We start from the raw sequence: 27369 nt of genomic DNA on the forward strand, positions 1-27369 counted from the left end.
TCATAAGAGAAAGGCAGAGGAATCAAATTATCTAGAGATAAAACCATGTAATACAATTGCCTCATATTATAGTTAAAGGATGCTGTATCCCCTTTGAAATTAAAACAAAAGTTAAGAGATAAACTAGTTACCTGTGGTGAAAATAATGGATTGAAATGAGTACTGGCAATAAAATAGAAAATTGTGCTTTGAAAAGCTTTAGATACAATCATGGGAAAAGAGATGTCCTAGTGCACAAGAGGACCACACTGATATTTTTTGTATGTGGAGAATAATTCTAAATTGATATAGGTATGATTTGTCTTCCAGGTACTTCATAGAAGTTTTCAAATTTATTTCAAAAAAGATTTTTGTAATATGCTCTCCATATCCTTTTAAATTCTATAAAATCTGTGGTGGTAATGTCCTCTAAATCTTGATATTATAATTAAAAATGTATAATTGATATTGTGTAATTGGAAGAAAAGGTCTAAAGGAGTAGGGCAAGTGGGAGGGGTAGGGGAAAGGAAAGAAAGGAGAAGAAAAAATATGAGAAAAGGAAAAACATGGAAACAAAGTCCTTGCAAGTAGGAAAGGGTGGAGGGGGTGAAGGGAGGGCAGGGGAAGGGGAAAATAACAAGAACCAAGATACGTCATATAAAGGTACAAGATCCCAATGATGAATGTAACTGTATTGTATACCTAAAATGTACCAATAAACTTAATGGGAAAAATAAAAATAAAGGTCCTTATCAAAGTGTGGTCCACAGACAAGAGAAAATTCTCGGATCCTCTCATAAGCAAGATGATGGGCTATTTCAGAGGAAGTAGTAATTATTATTAACATTGTACAAGTTTGAAATATCAGGTTGACTAGGATTCTCCAATAATCTTACTGTGATTTTTTTTTTTCATTGTGGTTCTGGGATTGGAACCCAAAGCCTCATGCATGCTGGGCAAGTGCTCCACCCTTGAATTATATCCTCAGCCCACTCTCACGTTATTCTTAACAATGGCTATATTCTTCAGACCTGCACATGGACTTGAGGAAATGTTTTATTAGCCTCAGGCTAATATTAATGAAATGGACAAATGAACTCTAATGATGCATCTAATTGCTCAGTTATTAAAGTTGCCTGTTTCATCATTCACACAATCACGCAACACTGAAAAACTTTTTCTAAAGTACAAGAGAAACAGCAAAATAAGTACAACTCAGAGTAAAGTCACAGTCTACTTAGATAGTAGGATCCTGTCCAAATACAGAACATCAAAATGAATGTGCTTCCATACACAGGGACCTGTCACAGAACACTGTTCATGTGGTTGACAATATCGTACTGTATATTTTGAAATGTTGGAAGGTTGTTTCAGGTTATGTGGAGTTGTTTGTAGTTGTTGTTCATTAGTTTTTGCCACAATAAAAACAAGGGAGTTGCTGGAATGAGTAAATCTGAGAAGGGGACAATTGTGGACAAGCAGCCCAAAAAGGACTGGCAATTAGCACACCCCCTAGACCCAGGGCCTTGTTGTTATTAAAAACAAAATCAGAGTGGAGGAAAGCCCCACAGAACTTCTCCCTCATTAACACCTTCCTGGTGTTTGCTGCGGCCATTGTTCATAATGTTTATATTTCTGTACCAATCTTGATGCACCATTTTTACAGAACAGTACATGGAAAATCTTTTAGTTCCAATTCCAGGGCCAGTGGATAGTACTTCAGACTCAGGTTTAATTAACAAACACACAAATCCTAATGGTTACAGACCCATCCCAAGGTCCTGATACCTAGCCTTTTAGCATCACATAGAGAAGTCTATAAACTTAAAGAGCAGGAGGTAAGCAAAAGTATACTTTTCAAGTATTTTGTCCTAAGTCTTCTTGTTCAGGAGCTGGTATAGAACCTTAGAATAATGAAGAATTTCTTAATTCCTCTCACATTTTTTCTGAAATTGCCCATTTAATATTAAGCTCCAGCCCATGATTTTCTGTAACTCAACCAAGAGGACTGATTCAATTCACCCTCTCCTCCATTCTTACATTTTCTTTTAGCTCTGTTTCTACCTCACCAAATAGACCACAATAGGAAATTATCTTCTTTAATTCTACATATCTACCAGCATTTTTGCATGGATTTTATTTGTTGAGTGTATCATTTCTCATTCCATGTCATAAATGTAACATTGATAGTATATTGGGCAAAATCCATCCACTCTTGCATATGAATCAGTTAAATGTTTGAAGATTCAGAAGTAACATTATAAGCATTTCATTTTAACATGATGCTTTGTTATTTGTAACAGGTGTCTGACTGTATTTTAGCTACTTTTTTAGGAAATTGGTTGGGGTTAGGTTGATGAATAATACGTTAAAATTCATTCTGTTATAATAGAGGCAGATAACATTTTCACACACAATGTTTGTTTTATCAGGGACAGCTTATTGACCTTCAAGCAGGAGATCATGAATAGGGATATTTCTAATGCAGTTTTTTCCCCTATAATATGCAACAAAATAATATCTTTCAAAGCACATCTTAATTATATCATTGGAGGAATGAATGCACTCATCATTTAGAGGTATATCTTGGAGGAAGCATATTCTAAAGTAAAAATATTATACAACTTAGGAGAATCTTGTAAAATTATCCACTAAGTTGAGGACCTAAAGGAAGCTTTTGAGAAAACGGAATGGACTATTAGCAAAATTCAATTATTATGAGACTGACATGTCATAGGATATCCGTGACAAAAGCGTAGAAGAGCAACTAGTATCATATATGTGTGCATATTATAAAATATTTAATAACACAGAAAATGTTCATGAATGCATCATAGAGCCCAAGAAATGGAATCTATACACAGAGTCACAGCTGGCAGATGTTCTGATACACCCTTGGGTAAAAACATCTTGTATACAGGGTATAACACAGGTCTTAGATGTGTTGTACACATGGAAAGGAGAAGCTCTGAACCATTTTTTATTCTGTTTTATCACTGAAAAAAATGGACTTTTTTCCCACAGTACAATATGGAGTGAGTGGGACGGAAGCCGACAGAAGGAGCAGCAGTGACATGTGCAGCAACAAACAGTATGGTTTTCATAGTAAAAGCAGCAAAGACTCAGGCTAGAAAGGCTCCGTGATATCCTTTTCTTTGTCTAGACTTCAGAGCATTCTATAATCCAATCAGTATAAAGGGGAGAAGACAAAAAGGGCAAAGAGCCATAATACTAAAAGTCCAGCAGGGGGAAGAAGTCCAGATAAAGGGGAGTAGTAGAGAAAGAAGAATAAGACACACCTGACTGCCCAGCCACAACTACCCAATTCAGATAACAACAGATAATCCACTATACACTTCCTGATTTGGACATTATCATGTTGATGGCAATTGCAAAATTTTTCATCAAAACACAAGTCATTGAGTGTGTATGTAGCTTCTGAGCAAGGGGGAAAAAATGGTCTCTGAAAAATAACATGCTTTTCTCCCTCACTAAGATACTGCGTGTTTCAGTAACTGGTGCTGTGAAACACCAAACACAGTGGCATAACTCAACATTTTATGATGCCGATTGATTCTATGGAAAAGTACTCAGAATGGTGACAGCAGAGAAGGTTTGTCAGCACCATGGCATGAGGGGCCTCAGCAGGGGAGACTGAGAAGCTACGGGTGACCAGATGGGTGGGCTGATCATTGAGAAGCTCATGCACTCTCCATTTGCCTGGAGGTTGACCCTGGCTCACAGTCCTAAGCAGATGTGAAGCTGGAACTCCTATGCGTGGTGTTCAATACAGCACTGTAAGCGAGGATCGGGCTTCCTCACAGTGGGACGTGGGATTGTAGGAGCAAGTATACAAAGAAATCCAGGAGAAGCTCTTAGCTTTACAGCATAGCCTATATAACAATATGGCTCCTGTCAGAGTCATAAGCCCTCGTAGGTGCAAAAGGGTCCACGACCCCCATTACTCACTGGAAGGTGTGGCAAAGTCACATTGCAAACAGGACTGAACACTGTTTGGACATCTTTGGAAATTCATCTGCCACACTGACTGTGAAGGTCAGGGGAACATGCTTATTAAGTTTCATAGTAAGGAAGAAGGTGAAACCATTTATTCATAGTGATGTTTATATGAATTATCTTGTAGTTTTTAAAACAGTTTACTCAAGTAAATCCTTGATGATATATATATTTCTTCCTGAATCTACCACTAATTTTAGGCTATCACCATTATTTCTCTCTTGTTTCAAGCTTATATAGAAAATCTAAAATACACAAAAGTAAAGAGACTGATACAATGAATCAGTAAATTTCCATCACATGGCTCCAACTATTAGCAACTCCTGGTCAATTTTGTCCCATCTATATTGCTACTGGTACTTGGAGAGAACCTTGGGCACTGTATCTTGGAACATCACAATTTTTTAAATTTAAGCTATCAAGTTTTCTTAGTTCCTTACTGCTGCTCAATCTTGAGCAAATGTCTCAATCACCAAGAGAAATCATGTTCATGAAATTTAGATCCTCTCTAATTTTCACAGGAACATGAAGACATCCCAAAGTTGACTAAAAACGAGTTCACTGGAAAACACTACTGTTCCACAAATGTAAACCTATCACCCTTAGTGTGTGAAAATGATATGCCTACTGCCTTTGCACTTGACAGAGTAGTCTAAGTGATAGTTAGTGAGAAATAACTCCATAATTTGGTCCATGTTCAATATGAGGTTTCAGAATTACATGGGCAGTCCATGAAACTCTGAACCTAAAACTACACTTCTTAGGTAGGTTATTTTAACTTATTTGAAAATTACAAACTTATACTTTTTTTTAAAAAGTACATGTGTGAAATTTTTCCTATGGATTAAGCCACATGTGGTTATCTTAGTTAAGAATAATGAGTATTAGGGCCGGGGATTTAGCTCAGTGGTTCCGCCACCTGCCTCGCAAGCGCAAGGACCCAAGCTCGATCCCTGGTACCAAAAAAAAAGAAAACAAAGAATAATGAGTATCACTAACATTATAAATTCTGAAGGACTTTCTCAACTTGCTGAAGTAGAATAGTGAAAAGTGAACCAAAATCTAAATATACCACAACATATATTTTACACACACATTTATGCATATGCACACAGGAAATACCTCAAGAGTTAAGAGCAGCTCCATGTACTTCTGTTTTCTACATTTTCCGCAAATATGTAGTCTTACATTGCTTTCATTACTTTTTTCTAAAGATGAACTATCAGCTAAAACAGATAATCTTCAGATACCATATAAATTTCTAAATGGTCTACATGTATGTGTTGACAAATAGTAAAATATGTAAAAATCATAACAATCAACACATCAATAGTTACTCCTATAGAAACCATTATATTTCTCAATTTTCACTGTTTTTCAAGCATATATTACTCTCATGTTTTTAAAAGCATAATAAAACTCCACCCAAACTAAATTAGGTAACAAGTTGTAATTGCAATAGTTAAATTTTTAAAGCTACCAAAGACATATCTAGACTTGACCTCTCTAATTAGATCATGCCCCATATTAAAATACTTTTTTGAGCTATAAAAATTCATAATTATCAAAAGAAATGCATGCATTCTGTAATTAACACAAGATTCATGCTAAATCATCTCATTTTCATCATAATTTCACTGAAACACGGTAAAACAGACTACTGTGTAGCATTAAAAAAAATAAAACAGAGGCTAGAGCTGTGATTCAATAGTAGGGCACTTGCCTAGCACATGTGAGGCCCTGGGGTTTAAAATATCACATGGCAGGTCACCATACCACCACCTCCAGCGCCAAGGAATAGAGCTGCCCCCAGCACAGGGGAAGTGAACCTTCCAGGCTGCTGCACCACCACCCCGAGCACAGAGGAGCAGAGCTGGCCCCAGTGCAGAGGAGGTGAACCTTGCAGGCTGCTGTACCACCACCTTCAGTGTCAAGGAGGTGAACTGCATGGGCACCAGCATCACACACCCCCCCCACTGAGAAAAGAAGACATGTAAACAAGTCTCAAAAGCAGACTTCCAGATCACCTACAGAAACCCCATAGGGAAATGAGAAGGAACAATCTGATACTCAACCACCTGGACTCCCTGAACTGACAACAAGAGGATCTGAAAAAAATGAAATAATTTTTCAGATAATAGCAAAGATTGTGACCATAGTGCAAGACATGATTAATAAATCTAGAGAGGACACAGATGGAAAAAAGAAATAGAGGAGCTGAGGATCATGATGGAATCCCACCACAGGAAAGATATGGAATCCATAAAACAGATGCAAACAGGTTTCCAGGAGATTAAAAACTCCATTGAAAGTTTACGCACCACAATTAGCCAATGTGAGGACAGAATTTCAGATGTAGAAGATAAGATTCCAATTAGTGAACAGGAAAAGAAAAATTGCTTTAAAATAGTAAGGGACCACAAGAAATCCATCCAGCAGCTGCTAGATGATGCAAAGAAGAATAACGTAAGACTGATCATATCCAATGAAGAAACTGGAGAGTGCAGATGACATAAAAAAAACTGTTCATAGAAGTTATGGCAGAAAACATCTGAAGAAGGGGAAAAATTTGACATACAGATAAAGGAGGCATATAGGACTCCAACTAGCCTTGATCAAAGAAATCTACACATAGCCATATAATAGTTAAGATTCCAGAAGCCCAACTGAAGAACAAAATTCTACAAGCAGTTAGAGAAAAGAAATCCCATACAAAGGAAAGCCCTTCAGAATCACAGCAGACTTCTCAACGCAAACCCTCAAGGCAAGGAGAGCTTGGAGTGATGTATTCCAAGCCCTAAAGGAAAACAGCCTCCAACTCAGACTGATGTACCCTGCAAAAATATCTTTCAAAATTGATGGAGAAATAAGATACTGTCATGACAAAGAGCACCTTAGGAACTTCATGAATACCAAACCAGCACTCCAAAACATTTTAGACAATATTGTAGGAAAACACAATGAGGATCACAACCCCAGGAAGCACAGCAGAATGAATCCATTGGGCACACACAAAAAAAAATTAAACATGAAAAGGGAGAACCCAACAAAAAGAAAAAGTCATGACAAGGATAAGTCAATAGGTATCAGATATAATGATCAATGTTAATGGTCTCAATTCACCAATCAAAAGAAATAGACTGGCAGAATGGGTCAAGAAGCAAGATCCAATAATATGCTGCATAAAAGAAATACTTCATTCAAAAAGAAACTCACAGACTGAAAGTTAAAGGGTGGAAAACAATACTCCATGTGACAGGAACCCAAAAAAAGCAGGAGTAGCTATCCTCTTTGCAGATCAAGAGGATTTCAAACCAACACTGATTAAGAGAGACAAAGAAGGACACTATGTCCTTCTAAAGGGAACAATCCAAGAGGAAGAGAAGACAACCATAAACATATATGCACCAAACACTAGTGCGCCCAACTATATAAAATAAATAACAGACATGAAAAATCAAATAAGCACTAATACGATAGTAGTGAGGGACCTCAATACCCCACTGTCACAAATAGATCAATTAAACAAAAAAGCAATGAAATACTAGAACTCAATGAAACTCTTGAACAAATGAACTTAACAGATGTTTACAGAGTGTTCCACCTCACAAAATCAGAATACACATTCTTTTCAGCTGTATATTATCAGACCGCATTGCGATGAAATTGGAGATCAATAGCAAAAGAAACCCCAAGAATTTCATAAACACATGGAAATTGAACAACACACTTCTGAATAAGCAATGGGTCACAGAGGAAATTAAAGAAGAAATCAGACAGTTCCTACAATTAAATCACAATACAAAATATAGGATCTATGGGACACAATGAAAGCTGTTTTACAAGGGAAATTCATAGCAGTGAATACTCATATGAGGAAAACAGAGCGAATCCAATTAAACAACCTGATGCTGAACCTCAAGCTTCTAGAAAAAGAACAGCAGGAAAAACCCAAAGCTCACACAAGGGAGGAAATAATAAAGATCAGATCAGAAATCAATGCAATGGAGACTAAGGAAACAATACAAAACATCAATGAAGCCAAGAGTTGGTTCAATGAAAGAATAAACAAAATTGGGGCCGGGGGATTTAGCTCAGTGGTTCCGTCACCTTTCTCGCAAGCATAAGGTCCTGAGTTTGATCTCCAGTATCATAAATAAATAAATAAATAAAATAAACAAAATTGACAAACCCTTAGCCAACCTTATCAGAAAAAGGAAAGGAAAGGCCCAAATCCATGCAATTAGGAATAAAAAGGATGACACTGTAATGGACCCAGCAGAAATTCAGAGGATCATTAATACCTACTTCCAGAACTTATACGCCAATAAGATGGAAAACACAGAAGAAATGGACAGATTCCTACATACGTATGAATTACCAAAGTTGAACAAAGAAGACCTAAAAATTCTAAACGACCCAGTATCAATCCATGAAATTGAAAACATAATTAAAAACGTACCAACTGAGAAAAGCCTGGGTCCTGATGGCTTCACTGCCGAATTCTACAAGACATTTAGAGAGGAACTACTGCCACTACTGTTTAAACTCTTCAATGAAATTGAAAGGGAAGCAATACTCCCAAATTCTTTCCTGGAAGCAAGCATCACCTTGATCCCCAAAGCAGAGAAAGACCCAACCAAAAAGAACTATAGGTCAATCTCACTAATGAACATAGATGCAAAAATCCTTAATAAGATACTGGCAAACAGAATGCAGAAGATCATTAAGAAGATCATACACCCTGATCAAATGGGATTCATCTCAGGGATGCAGGGATGGTTCAACATATGCAAATCAATAAATGTAATACACTGTATCAATAGAGCCAAGGACAAAAACCATATGATCGTCTCAATAGATGGAGAAAAAGCATTTGACAAAATCCAACACGCATTTATGATAAAAATCCTACAAAAAATTGGAATAGATGGTCTCTACCTCAAACTGATAAAAGCCACCTATGGAAAATAATGACACTTTCCCTTTTCATTTCCTATCTTTATTCCTTTTATTCTTCCTCTAATTGCTGTGGCTAATGTTTCTGAGACTATATTGAACAGGAGTGGTGATAGTGGACATCCTTGTCTTGTTCCTGATTTTAGTGTGAAGGATTTCAGTTTTTGACCATTTAGTGTGATATTGGCTGTTTTTCATAGATGGCTTTTATCAGATTGAGGTAGAAACCATCTACTCCAATTTTTTGTAGGGTTTTTATCATAAATGCGTGTTGGATTTTATCAAATGCTTTTTCTGCATCTATTGAGATGATCACATGGTTTTTGTCCTTGGCTCTTTTGATATAGTGTATTACATTTATTGATTTGCTTATGTTGAATCATCCCTGTATCCCTGGGATGAATCCCACCTGGTCAGGGTATATGATCTTCTTGATGATCTGCATTCTATTTGCCAGTATCTTATTAAGGATTTTTGCATCTATGTTCATTAGTGAGATTGGCCTATAGTTCTCTTTTTCAGTTGGGTCTTTCTCTGCTTTGGGGATCAAGGTGATGCTTGCTTCCAGAAATGAAATTGGGAGTACTGCTTCCCTTTCAATTTCATTAAACAGTTTAAACAGTAGTGGCAGTAGTTCCAATTCTAGGCAACAGAGACATGACAGGGTGTCACAACTCCCAACGTGAAACTATACTACAAGGCTCTGATAAAAACAGCATGGTACTGGCAAAAAAAAGCTTCTGTACAGCAAGACAAACCACCAACAGTGTGAAGAGACAACCCACAATGTAGGAAAAAATTTTCACGAGCTGTTCCTCAAAGGTCTACTATCTAGAATCTATAAAGAACTTTAAAAAATCAGCCCTCCCAAATTTAAATGCCCAATCCAAAAATGGGCATCTGAAATAAACAGACATTTCTCAGACAAAGAAGTAGAAATAGCAAATAAACATGAAAAAATGTTCAGCATCACTGGTCATTTGAGAGATGCAGATGAAAACAATGCTGAGATTCCTCTTCACTCCAGAAAGAATGGCTGCTATCATGAAATCAACCAATAACAAATGCTCACGGGGCTGTGGGGAAAGAGGAACCCTGCTCCACTGCTGGTGGGAGTGTAGACTGGTGCAACCACTGTGGAAATCAGTATGGAGATACCTCAAAGAACCAGGATTGGAAGTCCCATTTGACCCAGCTATTCCCCTGCTGGGTATCTTCCCCAAAGAATTAAAAGAATCATACTACAGTGATATATGTGTATCTATGTTCATAGCAGCACAATTTGTAATACCTAAAACTTGGAAGCAGCCCAACTGCTCATCAACTGAAGACTGGAGAAAGAAAATGTGGGGTTTTTTATTAAATGGAGTACTACTCAGCCATAAAAATGAGAAACTAGAGACATTTATAGCTAAGTGGATGCACATTGTGGTGACACTCTTAAGTGAAATAAATAGGACACACATGCAAATACTGAATAGTTTCTCTAGTGAGAGAAAAAGTGTAAAAAGCACTAAAAGCTATAATAGATAATGTGAAATAGGAAGAAAAGGGGCAAAGGGGAAGTGGGAGCTGTAGGGGAAAGGAAAGAAAGGAAAAGAATTAATATGAGAAAATGAAAAAATGGAAACAAAGTCTTTGTAAATAGGGAGGGATGGAGGGGTTGAAGGGAGGGCAAGAGAATGGGGAAAAAATAAGAACCAAGAGAGATTATGTAAAGGTGCAAATTTCCAATGATGAATGTCATTATATTGTATACCTAATATAGCAATAAAATTAATTTTTAAAAATCACATGACAAAGAAAAAATACTTGGGGGAATAATCTCAAATCTATTTCTTTTAAGCAAGACCATTTGTAGAAACAATGTTCCCTAAACATTTATTATATATAACACTGAAGCAAATGCACACATACACCCCAAGATAAAAGCAGTGGTTTGCCACACCCAAACCATATGGGTAGGCTTGTGTGCTTCCACCTGCTTGTCCAAGTGCACATACACATCCATGCAAACTTAGATGCTCCAAAAGGGGAGGAGTCAAATACAAAAATAAGGCTCTGTCCCTAAATGAGTACATTTTGCTCTAAAATACTTCAATCCATTGTGCAACAGCCCAGAGTCAAAAGGACAGAAAAGGTCCTGGAAAACACCTATCATGTCCTGGCCCCCACTCCAGTTTTGTTCCCAGCTCTTTATGGAAATCCATACTCTTATCTCCCTTACTGCTGCCAGGATCCCAGGCCAAATGAACTTCACAGCTGGAAAAGCAAGAGGGATAAACCTCTGCACTACTCCAAAAGCAGAACGGAAGAACAGCACACGCCCACCCACTCAGCTTAGTGCCAAGTTCTCTTGCACACTGGGTACAGGAAGGAGGAGGTGGAAAAAGCCAGACACAACTGCTTGCTTAGTATCATGCAGTAACCAGGTAAAATGCCACAATGCCTGGTAGATTAATGGAGGAGCCCAGCTCTACATAGCTGGGAAAAGTCACTGCTGGAGATAAGACTTTAAAACTACTTTAAAAGACTGTACGGTTGTAGTTTCTTCTAGATGGAAAAGTAAACTATATTTTTCTCAGCAGAGATCCTTATGAAATAAAAACTAGACAAAAGAACCATACAGGTAAACTGTACTTAAACAAAAAAAAGTCTAGTGTCGACTTTTATTTGGTTTCCATCTTACCACAAATAAGTCCACAATATCAAATTCCAGTAGGTTAATTCTCAACTTTTAAAGCAGGCCTCTTTCTCCTCATTTGAAACATAAAATATCATCCCATCTTTATATTTACATGAAAATCATCAAGACCTTATGTGGAAGTCCTGGCAGGTCAGGCCTGGCCTCAGGGTCTGGCTGGCTGCTGTGTACCCAGAGTCCCTCTAGATGAGCTGTCATCAACTCCTTGGCCACTGCAAGGATATGGTGCATGAAGATCCCAGTGGGGCTTGAAATCCCACACACCTAAAATTCTAATATGCATCTTTGCCTGAGAACCAGCTCCCCTCCTGCCTCATTTATTTATTATAGGTGATGCATGGGGCCCCTGGTCCTTTGGCCAGAATTTAAAATTTAACACTGTCCTGGGAGTCTCCTTATTCCCCCATGACACCAGCTACCAGCAGCTATTGTTTCTTTCCCCATGGTATTCCCTGCATCCACCCACCCCATTCCATGCAAGGGACCACCACTGTAGGCTGGAGTAAAGGGTGCTGTCTGGATTCTGATAGGCCTAGTCCAGTTCAGCTGCTCAACACAGTAGGAAATTTAGACCTCCTTTTATTTTGTTTGGTGTTGTTTCCTTTTTTTTTTCCAGTACCGGAGATCGAACTCAGGACCTTGTGCTTGCCAGGCAGGCGCAGCGCCACTGAGCTACATCCCCGGCCTTTGGTCTGAATTTTCCAATGTCAATAAAAAACAAATGAACCCCTTGATTGTCTTTAGTTTTTTTTATTTTGTTTTAACTGTAAAATCCTGTAATAAAGCACCAGTGTGGCCACTGAATCAGGACTGCTCAATAAATGTTATAGTGGAATCCAAGGCATTTCAAGGCTGCCTGCTTCAGCATCTGGTTGCTGCTGGGCTCCACCCCAGATCCCTGTGATGAAATTCCCTGCAATCTGCATGTTCATTTCTGCTTGAGAAGCACACTTCTCTGTTTCAACATCTTTCGGAAAACCCAGTCCCAGCAGGATGAAGCCCATTCACTTATTAGTACCTTATTTCAATGTCCTTCCACAACCCACCAAACCCTGCTCACTGAGCACTTATGATATGCTAAGTTCCCCACTCAAGCACTGATGGTGCAGCCATGAAAAAGACGTGGGTCCCTCCCCGCAAGGTCACTGCTTTTCACAGCTCGCCTGGGCCCTCTGCCCAGGACAAGGGCCAATACACCTCTACTGCTTTGATTTGTTTCAATCTGACCACTTTGCCAGGAAGTTTGACTCTTCTATTAATCTGTACTTGCCACTTCACTGATTGGGACATATACTTCTCTAGTTTGGTTTGAAATTTATTTTGGTTCACAGATTTACCCTGGTAAGTAAAAGTCATCCTTCAGCAAATGTTTCTTAAAAGATCTCAATTTAGAGCTCTAAGAACTTAAAAAGTTACGACGTTTAATCGCTTTTAGGTAAGAACCAGCAGTGAACTGTGAGTTTCTGTATCCACCTCTCCTTTTCCACCTTTTCATATCTCAACTCACCCTTGACTGTCCACAGGTGAAACAGGAAACGTTACTCATTTTTCTGGCTTTCGTAAGTTCATGACCCGTATACAGCTTTTTGGTAATGATTGAAAGTGAATTGAAAAGTAGTCTCATTCCATCAAATCAATAAAGAAATGATTCAAGGAGGGGAAAAACTTGTTTCATAGCAGAATTCTGTTGAGCTAACTGCAGCCTTAATTGTGGGGAAGAGGTTCCAGGCACCAGAGGGCACAGGGCACATAGCCCGGAGCCATCCCCGCCTTGTTCCCACGGTGGCTCTAATGACAACACCCTGCGCACTGGGAAAACTGGGCCGATCTGAAGTCGAAAAAAATGTATTAAATTTTTAAATAATACCTTAGAATTATTAAGAAAATAAAATCAGAGTATTATGGAAAACAATAAAAACTAAATTGGTATAAAATTTCCAAATAAAATCTTTTCTAACTTTTTAATCAAAAACCTTGAGCTTGCTACTCCACAGGCTGAAGGAGAATCACAAATTCAACATCAGCCTGGGCAACTTAATGAGACACTGTCTCAAAATTTTAAAAATAAATAAAAATAAATAAAAAGGGCTGGGGATATAGCTCAGTGATCCCTGCGTTCCATCCCCAGCACAGAGTAGGAAGAGGGAAATGCAGAGAGAGCTTGGGAGTTTACTTCCTTGAAAATAACTTATTTTGAAAAAGGCAGGTTATATGCTTGAAGGGGCTATCACCATTCCAGATTAAAAATTCAAATGATGACCTCTTAATGTGCTCATTGGTCCTTACTAACATGAAATAATACACAACTAAATGATAGAGGTTGTTTTAACTACTTTTACAACCATTTCAATTCATTATTTTCTATTTTAAGGAAGTAATGGCCTCTATTTGATTAATACTGAATCACAGTGAAGCTTCTTATGAAAATGCAACATATCAAATTCAGTTGAAAATTTTCAACCGAGAATTACAAAACACTGACCAAGTTCTAGTGAGCAGCCGTGTGCACACAGTGCTCATCCTGAGACTGGCTTGACATGCCGGAACAGAAGGTCCCTGTGTTCCATACCACATCTGACCACTGTTCCTCAAATTACCTGCCTAAATCTTGGGGGCTCCACGCCCCTATACCATGGTGTCCAGCAGCCGCAAGTGTCACAGTTAGGTACTGGAGTGCCTGTCACCCACTGCATTCATTGCCCACAGGGAACACACACACATACCCTAGTACCAGGCTCCAAGAAGTCTGGTAACAAAGGTTCTCAAACTTTATGCCTACCACTCTACTGGAGGGCTTGTTAAACAAAGAGTGCTGGGTCCCACCCCTAGAGTTTCAGTCAAGGTCTGAGATGAGCTCTGCTAATGTGCATTTCTCCCAAATTTTCAGGTGAAGCTGAAGCTGCTGACTTGAGGAACATTTTGATAGCTGCTGCCTGGAAGAGGCTACAGAGCTGCCTGTAGTCTGAGATTCAGAGGTCTGCAGGTTAAAGGAGATCATTTGTTTGAAGCCACACCTGAATTCTGGACTGATATTTAGTGCTGACTAATGATTTTAAGATTAAAGGAAAAAGACAGGCTCAATATCATTTTTTTAAAAGGCAAACAGAGCGAAGTGTCTGAAAATAGTGTCTGAAAATAGAGTAAATTAGTGACAATATTGAAAACCATGTCAATGGAGGATCAAGCTCTACTATAAGGTTGCCTGCAGCCTGAGAAGTGTTTCTTCAGGAAGCAAGCAGACCTCTCACTGACTACTGTGACTATTTGGCTGGAGTATAATTATTGGGAAGTAAGTAAGTTTTTATACCATAATTTTCATTTTGCATTAAATTTTTATGGTAAAATGAACTAATCCAATGACTCAGACATTTTGGAACACATGACCTTCACAAGTTTGTGACTGTCTATAACTGAGCACACATTCATTTATTAAATTCACTTACTCTACCAGTACCTTCCTAAGTATCAACTCTGTTCTCAATTGACAAGTGGGTACTAGGAGTATAAAGAATAGTCCCAGGCCTTTGAGTGCTCGTGGTCAGTTAACAGAACCACCTAAGAATATAAAAAAATCAATAGCTTCCATGAGATCATACAAATACCCTTGGAACTGACAAGGATAAAGACTGGGAGTCTGAGCATCGGTTTTACAAAGTTATAGAGCCTGATGGAACTGGAGATGCCAAATTTTACTGACCCCTCTAGCAGATGAGCTCACGATGAAGTGTCACTATTGTTGTTGTCTTTATTGTTGTAAAAATCAAGTGGTACTGTCATGACATTTAATCACCTGCTTTCTTGTGTTTCAAATTATATTTTCAAATCATCTTTTAAAATTGTGTAGTCATTTTTAATAGAGTTTGGGATCAATGGCAATCCAATACATTCTACAATCATTAAACACAAACTTAATTTTAAAATAAGTAGTGGCTGAGTATGTATCTCAGTGGTAAAAAAACTGAAGCCCTGGGTTCCAACAACAGCACCACAAATAATAATAAGAAGAAGAAGAAGAAGAAGAAGAAGAAGAAGAAGAAGAGGAAGAAGGAGAAGAAGAAGAAGAGGACGAAGAGGAGGAGGAGGAGGAGGAGGAGGAGGAGGAAGAAAACACATTCCATTTTATGAATATGGCCAGCTCTAGAAACAAAAATAAAGCCAATTGGGATCTTTTAAAAATAAAACAATGACTTTTGGGTTGATTGTGTTCTTTAATATACAACATTACAAATCAGATGGATAGATGTTATTCTGTTTGAGAAAGAAAAGAATAAAATAAAAATTGGAGTCTCAAGAGGTTGAGACAAATGCCAAACTTTAGCCCGGGGCAAACTTTTTATTATAAATGCTTGCAAGATCAGGTTTATAATGGAAACACAAGCAGACAAGGCTGGAGTGTAATATACATAAATGATATGTTTCTGTTCCTGTATAGTGATTTTCCTGCCTTCTGAGCATTAATCTTTGAATGACTTAGTCTATAAATTATTGAACTTAGTTCAAAAGCAAATGAAATTTAAAATACCCATTTATTGAATGGCCAAAGTGCCATGTTGAAATTACTGTGATTTATCTGTTTCTTTAATGATTCCTGTAGCAAACTCACTTCATTGCTCAAAATTATTACCTGGTTGCATAGTTTACTCTGGTTTAAACATAAATCCATTCCCACTGTTCAGAACAGCAGCCATTTGTCAGAATCTCATTCACTCATTCACAGCCACAACTTTTTCTTTCCACACCTCTAAACTGGCACACTGGTACATGGAGACAGTATCCATTTTTTGGAAATCAATTAAAATTCATTTGTGGCATTGACTGCTTCAATGGGGCAGGGGCAAGGAGGAGCATATGACCAGGACAGAGCTCACCCGCCATGTTCATGTGCCTGCTTGTACCCTCCAGAGCTACCACAGTTCAGGCAGGAAGTACAGAGTGGCACTATAAGGGCAGCCCTGTTTGTAGAATTAATGTTCTTCTTGAGTTATTAATGCCTGAGGGTATGGCTATCACAACAGTTGAGTACTTGCTGCTGTAGTTAGGAAGATTCTGGTTCAAAATCCAACTGTCTCCTATGCCAAGAAGAGGGTCTCCTTGGGGCTGAGGGTGTAGCTTAGTAAGTAGGACAGAACTTGCTGGCACTCAAGAGATGAGGGGTTCCATCCCTAGCATGCACATGCACATGTGTGTATGCAGATGCGCACACGCGTGCACGAGTGCACACACACACACACACACACACACACGGAGGACTCCTCCTCATTTCTTTCCTCCTCACAATTTACTTATTGGAAAAGAATTAGGGGAAAAAAATCAGGCTTTGTGCGTACCTCAACAGTACAGTGCTTGCCTAACATGCATAAGGCCCTGAATTTCAACCCCAACAACAGCACTTGGGGAGTAATTTACTACAAACATGATAATGGGCTTGACATATAGAGATGATGAATAAATGAAAATATTATTTTTCCAGAAAAAGTCAAAGAAATAACTATATGAAAATATGGATACTTGTACAATATTCAAAGAAGTACAATTACAAAAGTACAATGAGACTACTTTTCACCAAGCTTGTAGAGAGGTTTTGTTTTTGTTTTTTTCCTCATAATATTTAATCCTGGGGAGTATGAAATAAGAAAAGGAACACAAACAGGCTGCTGACGGAAGTGCAGCAACTATACAATATTTCCTGGTGGTAACTGAGTAGCATTTCAAGAGTCGTTAAAATGTTCCTGGTTTTTTGTTGTTGATGATGATGATGTTGTTATGACTGTTGTTGTCATTACCAGTACCAGGGATCGAACTCAAGACCTTGTGCTTGCCAGGCAGGCACAGCACCACTGAGCTATATTCCCAGCCCAAAATGTTCCTAGTTTTTAACCTGCTAAACTCAAGGCTAACAATTATTCTGAAGGACATAATACATTAGCAAAATGAAGACGTACATTAAGGATGTTGATGGTCATTTACATTTATAATAAAAGATTGGAAATTGTTTAGATAGCTCAAGTTGAGGGACATTTATATGATGAATATGATACATAACCACTAAAAAAAGCGATACTAAAGATATAATAAGGGAAAAGTATTCCTTACATCAGCTTATGGAAATAAGCAAGCACACTATGTTTGCACAGCTTGATCCTGGGATGTATTCTAGCATATAACGTACATATACAAACAGTGGAGTTTAAACACCAGGCCATGAAATGTTGTACGTTTTACTCACTGATACATCCCAAGAACTCAGGAGTGTGCCTGTGCCTGGCACTTGATAGGTACTTAATATTTGCTGAATAAATACACATGTCCGGGAAAAGCCTGTGGTTATATCTAAGCTGGAAGTACAAATGAGGATTTAAACATGACTGGATTTTCTTATTTTTCCGTATACTACTTCTAAAATCAAAACAAAATTGTTTCAATATAAACTATACATTATTCCTTCTAAAAATCCAGAGCCAAATTTGGTTTGAAACTTACATACAACATGTGCACACTGTTAAGGTTCCATATTATACCCGGGACACAGGAGAGCCATAACACAGAAGATCTATGCTAATTTTTTTAAATTGCATTGGTCATATGATGACTAATTTCTTTTCTACAAATAGTAAATCTTTGTAGAGTATTTGTCATTTAAAGATACATTATTCAAAACACATGTCATGCACTTTATTTTTTAATTGTATTACATTATGGAAGATTCTAAAACATAAGTAAAAATTTTCTTCCCAGAAATTTTGCTTTACTTTCCCTTTGTCTTTAACTGCTTTGTCACATTTTCCTTTTCTACAGCATGGAAAGGAAGAATTAAAGTTTGTTCCTACTGTCACTAAACTGGGCCTAAATATCACTAGAGTGGTAATTTGAAGACAGTTATTTCATATAAGATTATGCATATTACACACACAGAAATTTGCTTGTCGAAATCATTATGCCAGTTTTACCCTAGCAGATAGCATTTTTCCCCACGAAAAGCAAACAAACAAAAACCTCAGAAGAGGACAAACAGGAAACATATTCAGACCTAATGGCCAAGGGCAGAACACAGATGAATGGTCCTTTCCTAGCATCTGCAGCAGTGCAGATAAAAGCATAAATGACTTATGTGCCAAGTGCTGAGCATGTCCCTAAATACATGTTCATCTGCAAAGACTGAAAGTCTAGAAGTGTGAATATTAGTTAGAGAATCAAGTCAGTAATGAATTGTGTGCAATACAAATAGATTTTTCTTTATAGAGACCCAATCCCTATACTGGTAACATATCACTTCTAAGTCACACACATTTTCCCTAGCAAGCCCTAAAACACTATGTGCACATTCCAAGCACTAACACTTGAATTTTTATGCAGTCTCTACATAAAATTCAACATAAAGAGAGTGCTTGCCTTCACTACAAAAACTCAAGCTAGAAAGAGACAACACTAGCATTCTGGTGTGAAATTTAAGTGTTACACTATATATTGTCAAAGTAGCTATGAAGACTGAACATTCTAAGTTTTTATGGGACAAATGCCCTTCACAGCTGATGAAAATGCTTATAATTTCTAAAGAGAAAAATGGTCCTTGGAAAGAGAAGATTCTTCAGTTTTTACCATAAATTATTCATAAAAAGTAAACTCAAATTCCACCAAAAATGTTATAAAGCTGGAGTGCAAAATTCATTCTATTAGATGAAAATGGAATCACCACAAGGAAAGAGTCAGTGTTGGGAAGAAGATTTGGGGTCTAGAGAATAAAGTTTTAAGAAAATTAAAGATACCAGTTCTCCATGGGCTTGCTGAGTCCTGGGACAGGGTCAGGGTCTCCTGCCACTGGGTATAATCACACTCTTCTGTCTACAGAGGCTTCACTGTCATTCTGTTCACTTGCTCACCACTGTCTCAAGACCTAGCTAAATATCAGATACAGACTACTTACCTAACAAATATTTGTTAAGTGAACAAATGAATGAATGAATGAAGGTAGTGGAGCATAGGAAATGGGAACAAAAGCTTGGTGTTCTACGCATAATAGGAAATCAATAAATATTTACAAATTGAATTTAAATTTTATGATGCTTTTAGTCCCTAGATATTAACATTGTATAATGCGGTTCACAAAGCATGAGCAAGACAGTATGCTGAAACAGAAAACTATGAGAGAAACATGCTCAGGGAAGCACAGAAGCCACAGGAGACCCTATATATATCCTACCACATGTGTGAGGGGTTTTGTTAGGGATCAGACAGCCGCTTGTCCTTGCTTATCTTGCATGGACCACCAGGGAAACAAATGGAGTGCTTTAGGAACAAAAGTAAATCACTGGGTTTTTCAAATCATCTCTTAAATAATTATAATCAAATGGTATACATTTTAAAAACTGAACTGATTATCTACACCAAGATGTTATCATATAATTCTAGAAAGAGCAGCAACACACCCCTTTGGAGTTACATTGTCAATGTGCCTCACAAACCCCAAGTATAGTACTACTACATGCCCACCAAGGCACCCGCCAGTTCCCAGCTTGCATCCCACTTCCCCTAGTTACCAATCACCTATGAACTGAGTTCTTGTTCCAGTTTGAATGAATGTACCCACACTCAGCCCATGTGTTAAAAGGCTTGGTCCTCAAGGTGCTACTACTGGGAGGCGGACTTTACAGGAGATCTTGAGGTGATAGGGGGGCCCTCAAAGGGGATTGTGGGACCCCAGTGCCTTCCTCTTCTTCTCTGGCAGTTTACCCTGCCACAGACTTGTGCCATGATACGATGCCTCACTGGAGGCCCAAACCAGTGATGCTACAGGACCATGAACTGGAGCTTCTAAAACAGTGAGCCAAAATGAACCTTTTCTCTATAAATGTGTCAGGTATTTCATTATAATAATATTAAAATGATTAATACAATTGTCATCATCACATTAGGCTCTTGGATGGATGGATACATATTAATTTAAACTTCTCAAAAACTTATAATGTAGAAACTTTCACTACTTCCATTTTTCCCAATGAAAAGACTGAAACATGAAGAGATCCTGCCCAAGACTACCTGCTAGAAGACTACTGAGCGTATCTGATTAGATTCTGGTCCATACTCCTAATTGCTGTGCTAATATCTATCGGTCCTTGCAGTCCATATTCTAATGCTGATAAGATGCTTCCTCTTAGCTTCCTGAATGTTTTCTGCTGTTCCTCCTTGCCTGTACCCAAGTGTTCTGCTCTGTCTTGTTTTCTTCCTTCTTAGGCCTTGTTCTGATAACTGCACTGTAGCCCTCACCTTCTCCCAGCACAGAAGTTCTGACTCATCCACACTCAACCTGGTGGCCGGGCCTCTTCCGTCTGCTGCCAGACAATGAAAGATATGTAAACATGGGCAGCTCCTTTTCAAGCAGTACCCTAGTCTGAGGATGCCATCACATGCTGCTAGCCCAGACTTAAACTTCATCTTTGAAACTGAGTCTCTCCAGTAAATCTCTACCATGTGACCTCCCCCAGTAGCCGGGTCAATCTCTAAGGCTGGTCTCTCTTCTTCTATCAAGAATTGGCTTTGGGAATGGGGCTGGGGTTCTGTGATAGAGCACTTGTCTATCAATCATGAAGTCCTGGGTTTAACTCCCAGCACTGCTAAAATATAAATAACTAAGCCAGGCGTGGATGCACACCTGTGATCCCAGCACTCAGGAGGTTGAGACAGGAGGACTGCCATGAATTTGAGCCAGCCTGCGCTGCTGAGTCAAGGCTAGCCTGAACTACATAACAAGACCCTGTCTCAAAAAAACATACATACATACATACATAAATGGGGTTTTTTTCTGGCAAAAACTCTAAGTTGCTAGGGATGGTGCTGAATCTCACTCAGGTCCAGGGAGGATTTCACATTATCTGTTTCAGTTGCAATCCAAGGGAAGGTGCCTTCTCTCTTGCGGTAGCGTAGCAACCAAGACACACAGACAGAGCTCTGAGATGAGAGCTCTCTCTTCCTGCAAGCCACTAAGAGGCCTGCCACCTGTCAGCCACTGTGTGTGGTTAATTAGGTAACATTTGTGAAGGGTTTTGTGACATGTAGCACACATGTCGTCCAGGATCTCACACATGGCACTCTACACTGCAAAATCCAGGAGCTATTTTTAAAATATATCTACCAGTTGAGCAAAACTTATGAGTGTTTCCTTTTGCAGAACTCTGTAAACTTGTTCCTCTTTCATTGAGAATACCTTGAAAAGAACACACAACTGTTGGGGATTATTGACTAGGATACAAAGGACATTTAAAACAAAACTCCCCCCAAACTAGTATTTATAATCCATGTGAGTTTTCAGGGAAACCACAAAGAGCTTGCTTTTCATCTATTCTTTCAAAAACAAGCAATTCAAGGGGAAAGGAAGAACAACTGACTCTGTGTGGTTATCCAGATGTCACTTCCAGGTACATGAGCAGGGCATGGCCCCGACGGCTATCCCAGGGCACGAGGCTTCCAGGCTTCTTCCACGGGCGCCTCATAACCTGTAAGGACAAAGGCCAGCTTCTCTGAAGCCCTGGCTAGACCTGCTGGGTAAGCCAAACACCTTGATTGTGTAGGTTTAACTATGGGATCACCTTTACCTCCCCAAACTATAATTATACAAAGCTTTTCTGGCTTCAGGAAAAACAAATGGTCTATACTTAATTAATGAGGCCAGGTCCCTAAATTCCCTCTTTAAAAGAGCTTCCTTTTGCTAAGAGAATCCTATGAATGAGTAGGAAGGTTTAATGAATTGCCTTTGGCTAAAAGGTTTGAGGGCGGTTCCTCAAAATAGTTACCTTCCCGTAACCCCTTCTCCTGTAACACACCATGCTGGCTCAGTGGGCAGGCTTTGTCCTGCAAGCTCTCAGGTGAGACCAACGTTGCTTTAGTTTCTGAAGTTTGCAGGGACAGATGCTCAGATATTCTGAAACACACCTGGATGTATCTTTCTGCTCTCTATGGTCTCAGACAACACTCCTGATCACACCAAGTTCTTTAGTCAAGCCTGAATAGCAATCAATCTCCTTTGACTTCAATTGTTATTTATCTTAATGAAAAAGTCCTGTCCTTTATTTCCTACAAAACTAATGCTTTTGTTCAAGTTTTGTTCATCAGTCTTGTCTTCTACCCAAGACTCATTATGTAATATGGGGACCCTTTGGAGAAAAGTCTGTGGCAAGCAAACTTGAGAAAAGTGAGGTTCTTTCCTCATGCTTATAATTTATAGGAGAGAATGGAAGAAGCTAAAATACATGAAAATCAGTGCCTTGCACAGTCTTCTTGGCTTAAAATGATTCTCACTGACTAATGATGCCAAAATTGTCCAGCTCGCTTGCGCATATCATGAGAAGTACTCATTAATTTCCTTTCTCAAATTAGTAATATTAAATTCTAAATTCATTTGCCAATGGGTCCCCTACCTATTTGTCATCTTCAAAATAAGAAAATATTATCCTCAGGCTGGGTACGGTGGTCCACGTCTACAGTCCCAGAGACTCAGGAGGCTGAGAAGAGAGGGTCTGCCAGGAGTTGAAGGTCAGCCTGAGCATCGTAGGTGAGAGCACCACACCACCACCTGCCCTTGAAAAACATTTCTTTTCCTCCCATGAAGTCCCTAATGTTAGCTCCCATGGACTAAGCACAGCCTGGCATTTTGCTTGGTAATTTTCAGATATTCCCTCTTGAGAAATTTGTCTATTCTTCCTGGATTGGGTGGAATGGCAGCCCCCTGAGCACACACACTTTGCACACCACTGCAGCCCAGGACCAACAGCAGCCCCTGGTACATAAGTGTTCAATAAATGTGTGTTGGATAAAACTTTGAAAATTATCTCCCATAGATCTTACTGCAGCCTTCAGGGTACTGTGTTTTCTTTTGACAGAAAGAGAAAGTGAGTCTGAGAATGAGAAACTTGCTCACAAGCACTTAGCTAGAAGTGGCAAAACTAGGATTTCCACTGGGCAGCCTGACTCCTGAGCTCACTGCAAACCGCTCTGCTCCACACCTAGGAGTCTCATTCGATTCCCACTGAAGCCATCTACACCCAACAGAACACCCCCATGAATATACACACTGGAAGCTCTAGAAATTCTTCCCAGCACATGCTTCTGCCTGGGCCTTACAACCTGATCTTAGCATGCCTGGGCTCTCCAATCTACTGATTTAGTGTTTCTTCCATTTCTTTACATAAGTATCTTTTTAGTAAATACTACACAGACCAAAGTATAAGAAGCAACTGTGTGGGATGTCATGCATCTGCTGTGAATATCCGTGGTGTGCCGCTGGCAAAGGAGGACCACCTAAGCCACCCAACCTGTAAGTACATTCATTCTTCAATGAAGGAAGGTCACACCTCTCCAACTGTTTTTATGCAGACTTCATGAAAGATGGGAACAATTTGCCATCTGTTATTCGTTCTCTTTACTTATTTATCCCTCATTATCATTCTTTTCTTTTCTTCCCTCTGGCAAACAAACATGTTCAAGTCTCCCCATAAAAAGAAGAGGCCAGGGGAAAGAAAGGGAAGAAAAGGGAAAGTAAGGAAAGTAGGCTAGTTAATTTCCAATTCATTCCTTGCCTCTATACCTCAGAGTCAGAGTCCAAACTTCTTGAACAAATTTTCCTCACACATCACTGATCATTCGTAGCCATGCATTAAGTTAGGTGACAGCAGCACAATGAGAATAAGCGTCAAAATGCCTCTGTTTCTCACCAGGTGCTTCACCAGATCTGAGGCCATCATTCCTAACTCCCTGGCTATACTGCAAGCGTGTCCCACTGTACCTCCACCAAACCATACTTCGAGCTCCTTCCTCCACTCTCTCACTGAGATGCCTGACTCTACTGAGTTCCTCTGAGCTTCCTAAATGTGATTCAAACTAAATACTAACTCAAACCATGAATGGAGTGCAGTAAGGACTCCTCCCTTCAGTAAGAAGTCAATACACACACCAGGTTTTCACAGTTTCCAAAATGTGAGTATTTCTCTATAAAGTCTCATCATTAAAAGTCATAGCAACACTCAGATACACTGAGTTGCTTTCTTTAAAAGTGCTGCTTTCCGGGCCGGGGATTTAGCTCAGTGGTTCCACCACCTGCTTCGCAAGCTCAAGGTCCCGAGTTTGAGCCCTGGTACCAAAAAAAAACAAAAAAAAAAAGGGCTGTTTTCCTTTTTTTCAACATGAGAGTTTTCCCATGTTTCTTTCCCTGCACTTTATGATACAGAATTCTAGCTTTTGGGAATTTGCTGCAAAATCAAGGAGCGATGCTACAAATTCTAAGTTTAAAAACCAAATGTGAAATGCTTCACTGTATCATTTTCATTTATTTTTTACTTATTTACTTTTCTTTTGTTTTGTTTTTTGGGACAGGGTCTCACTATGTAGCCCAGGCTGGCCTCAAACACACAATGATCATCCTGCTTCAGCCTCCCAAATGCTGGGATTACAGGCGTGCCCCACCATCCCCAGTCATTTTATTTCATTTTTAAAAGAACATGCTTTCTTTCATCCATAGATATTTTAGGTGGAACTGTAATTTATTGAAGAATTCTTATTTCAAAATGTCAACACCCAAGTAGACTACCTGCTGGTACTGCCAGATGAAAATGAGCTACACACTGAAATTTATGTAAAACACAAGCATGGAAGGCAAAATCATTTCTTAAATGAATTGTAATTTTCTAAATCCTTACATGAAAATCTAACCAAAATGATTCCATTTTGTGCAAAAAAAAAAAAAAAGCCATTTTAAACATCCTGAAATAGGGCAAGTCAGACATCTATATGCCTTTAACACCTTAATAACAAGCTATGACAAGTCAGAACTATGAGCATATACAATTTAATAGCTTCAGGCCATGAAAGGGTCATGTAGCCACAGCGACTATATAAAAACAGATATCTGAAAGTATTTGAAAAATTATCAAAGTCTTTCAAGAATGAAGCTCACACAGAGGCTTTAGCAAATATTTCCATTATGGTCTTTGGTAATAAATTTTCAAACAACAGAGGGACTAGGGGATGTGACTCAATAGTGGAGCATGTGGTTAGCGGACACGAGGCCCAGAACTCAAGCCTCAGCCCCCACTAAAAACGAAAAAAATCAAACTGAAAATTTTAAGATGATTCGAAGCCTCATATTCAAATTACATCAAATTTTAAAAAGATATTTACTAAAAGCCCAAAAGACATTTTTTTAATCTGTAGTTTTACTGTACATGGTTGAGACTCAATAAATGTTGAGTGAATGTACTTTAAAATGCTGAATTCCATAAATCTTGTTCTCTACAATTTCATATGTATTCTAGTAAATAGGAAAAATTTAAAATGCATTTCTGTTGGTCCCTGTGGTACAAAGTACTCAATCAATCTTTAGTAACTGACTGAATCATCAGATTACATATTTAACTAGAATTCACAAAACAGCTTAAATAAAAGTACAGACCTGGAAGGCCATTTTTATGCTTGTGAGCAAAGATTTTATACTACTCTTCTAAGTAGCAAGAGGCACTGCAATGTGTTCATTTACAAAAATGTCCTTCTTTCAATTAATGTACCTTGGAAATTTTGCCTCTAAGGCAATGTGGCTGTTCGCTACCTTAAAGTGACACTTCAGGCACAACTTATAATTATGGTTGTCCTTGAGAGCAAATGTAATCCTGATGACTATGGTTTATGGGAAGGTATGGCTCTTGCCCCAAGAGGATCAATTCAGAGAAGGTTATGAACATTCTCCAATAAACAGCATCTGTTCTAAATTATTAGCAATCTCTTTGTGATCTGGGTCTGCATCCATTAACTGCATCACTAAGAAGCACTGTCTTCCACAATCACTGCTTCTTTTGTGTGAACAAAACCACACCCATCTCTGCTTTTCAGCAGTTTCCCATAGTGAATGCATCCGGACTGCTCCTCCAAACATTCAAAATTTACTATTTCTCTGCCACAGGTGTGTTCACAGTCTCTGGCTGCCACACACCAGGAACATTTCCATAAGCCACATCTGGGTGTGAGAAGTTGCATACTCATGTCAAGCTAAGACTGTCTTCCTCACTGTCTTCCAAGGGTGAAAGTGACTCTTGAAGTGACCAATCTCGGTCATTTAGCATACATCTCACCACTGCTTCCAGCGGATCAACTGTTTTAAAAACACAAGGGAATTAGCTTCTGTGGTCTGGCTTTAAATATGGATTGCCTGGGCCAGGGATTTAGCTCAGTGGCACCGCGCTTGCCTGGCAAGCAAAAGGTCCTGCGTTCAATTCCCAGTAGACAAAAAATAAAAAAAAGAAATATGGATTGCCTTTTTTTAAGGATAGCCTAAAGTCACTTAGGTATAAAATGTCTTGCATAACCCTAAGGTGTTACTGGTATAAAAACTCCTTCCTTCTCTTTCTTCAGTAGTGTTGATGGCAACTTTCACAGCATTTCAGACACTTTAAACAAAACTGAACCTGAGAATTCTATCCTAAAAAACATTTAAGTTCAGTATTTCTATTCATAAGACCACCTGATCACAACTCATTATAATTGGAAATCCTGTTAATTTGTGTTAAGCCACTATCAAATGCAAGTCTCCATGAGGAACTGGGGGCAAAGGCTTTGACACAGATGCAACTTAACTCAGCCACCTCATTGCTTGTGCTTCAGTAGACAAGATGAGACAAGTACATGAAGAAGAATGCATGACAGAGAAAAACAGACACCATATGAGAAGTATGGGA

The 27369-nt window shown here is 38.8% G+C and overlaps 1 protein-coding gene across 4 annotated transcripts in view; it reads right to left on the reverse strand.

Annotated features, from left to right (window-relative positions):
• Positions 1–27369, reverse strand: part of Sash1 (SAM and SH3 domain containing 1) — a 316706-nt gene that overhangs the window by 96813 nt on the left and 192524 nt on the right. The gene's annotated exons all lie outside the window — the stretch shown is intronic.

The sequence above is a fragment of the Heterocephalus glaber genome, unplaced genomic scaffold, assembly GCF_053883595.1.
Source record: "Heterocephalus glaber isolate CG9 unplaced genomic scaffold, H.glaber_assembly_v1.0 deba00001593, whole genome shotgun sequence".
Classification (NCBI taxonomy): Eukaryota; Metazoa; Chordata; class Mammalia; order Rodentia; family Bathyergidae; genus Heterocephalus; species Heterocephalus glaber.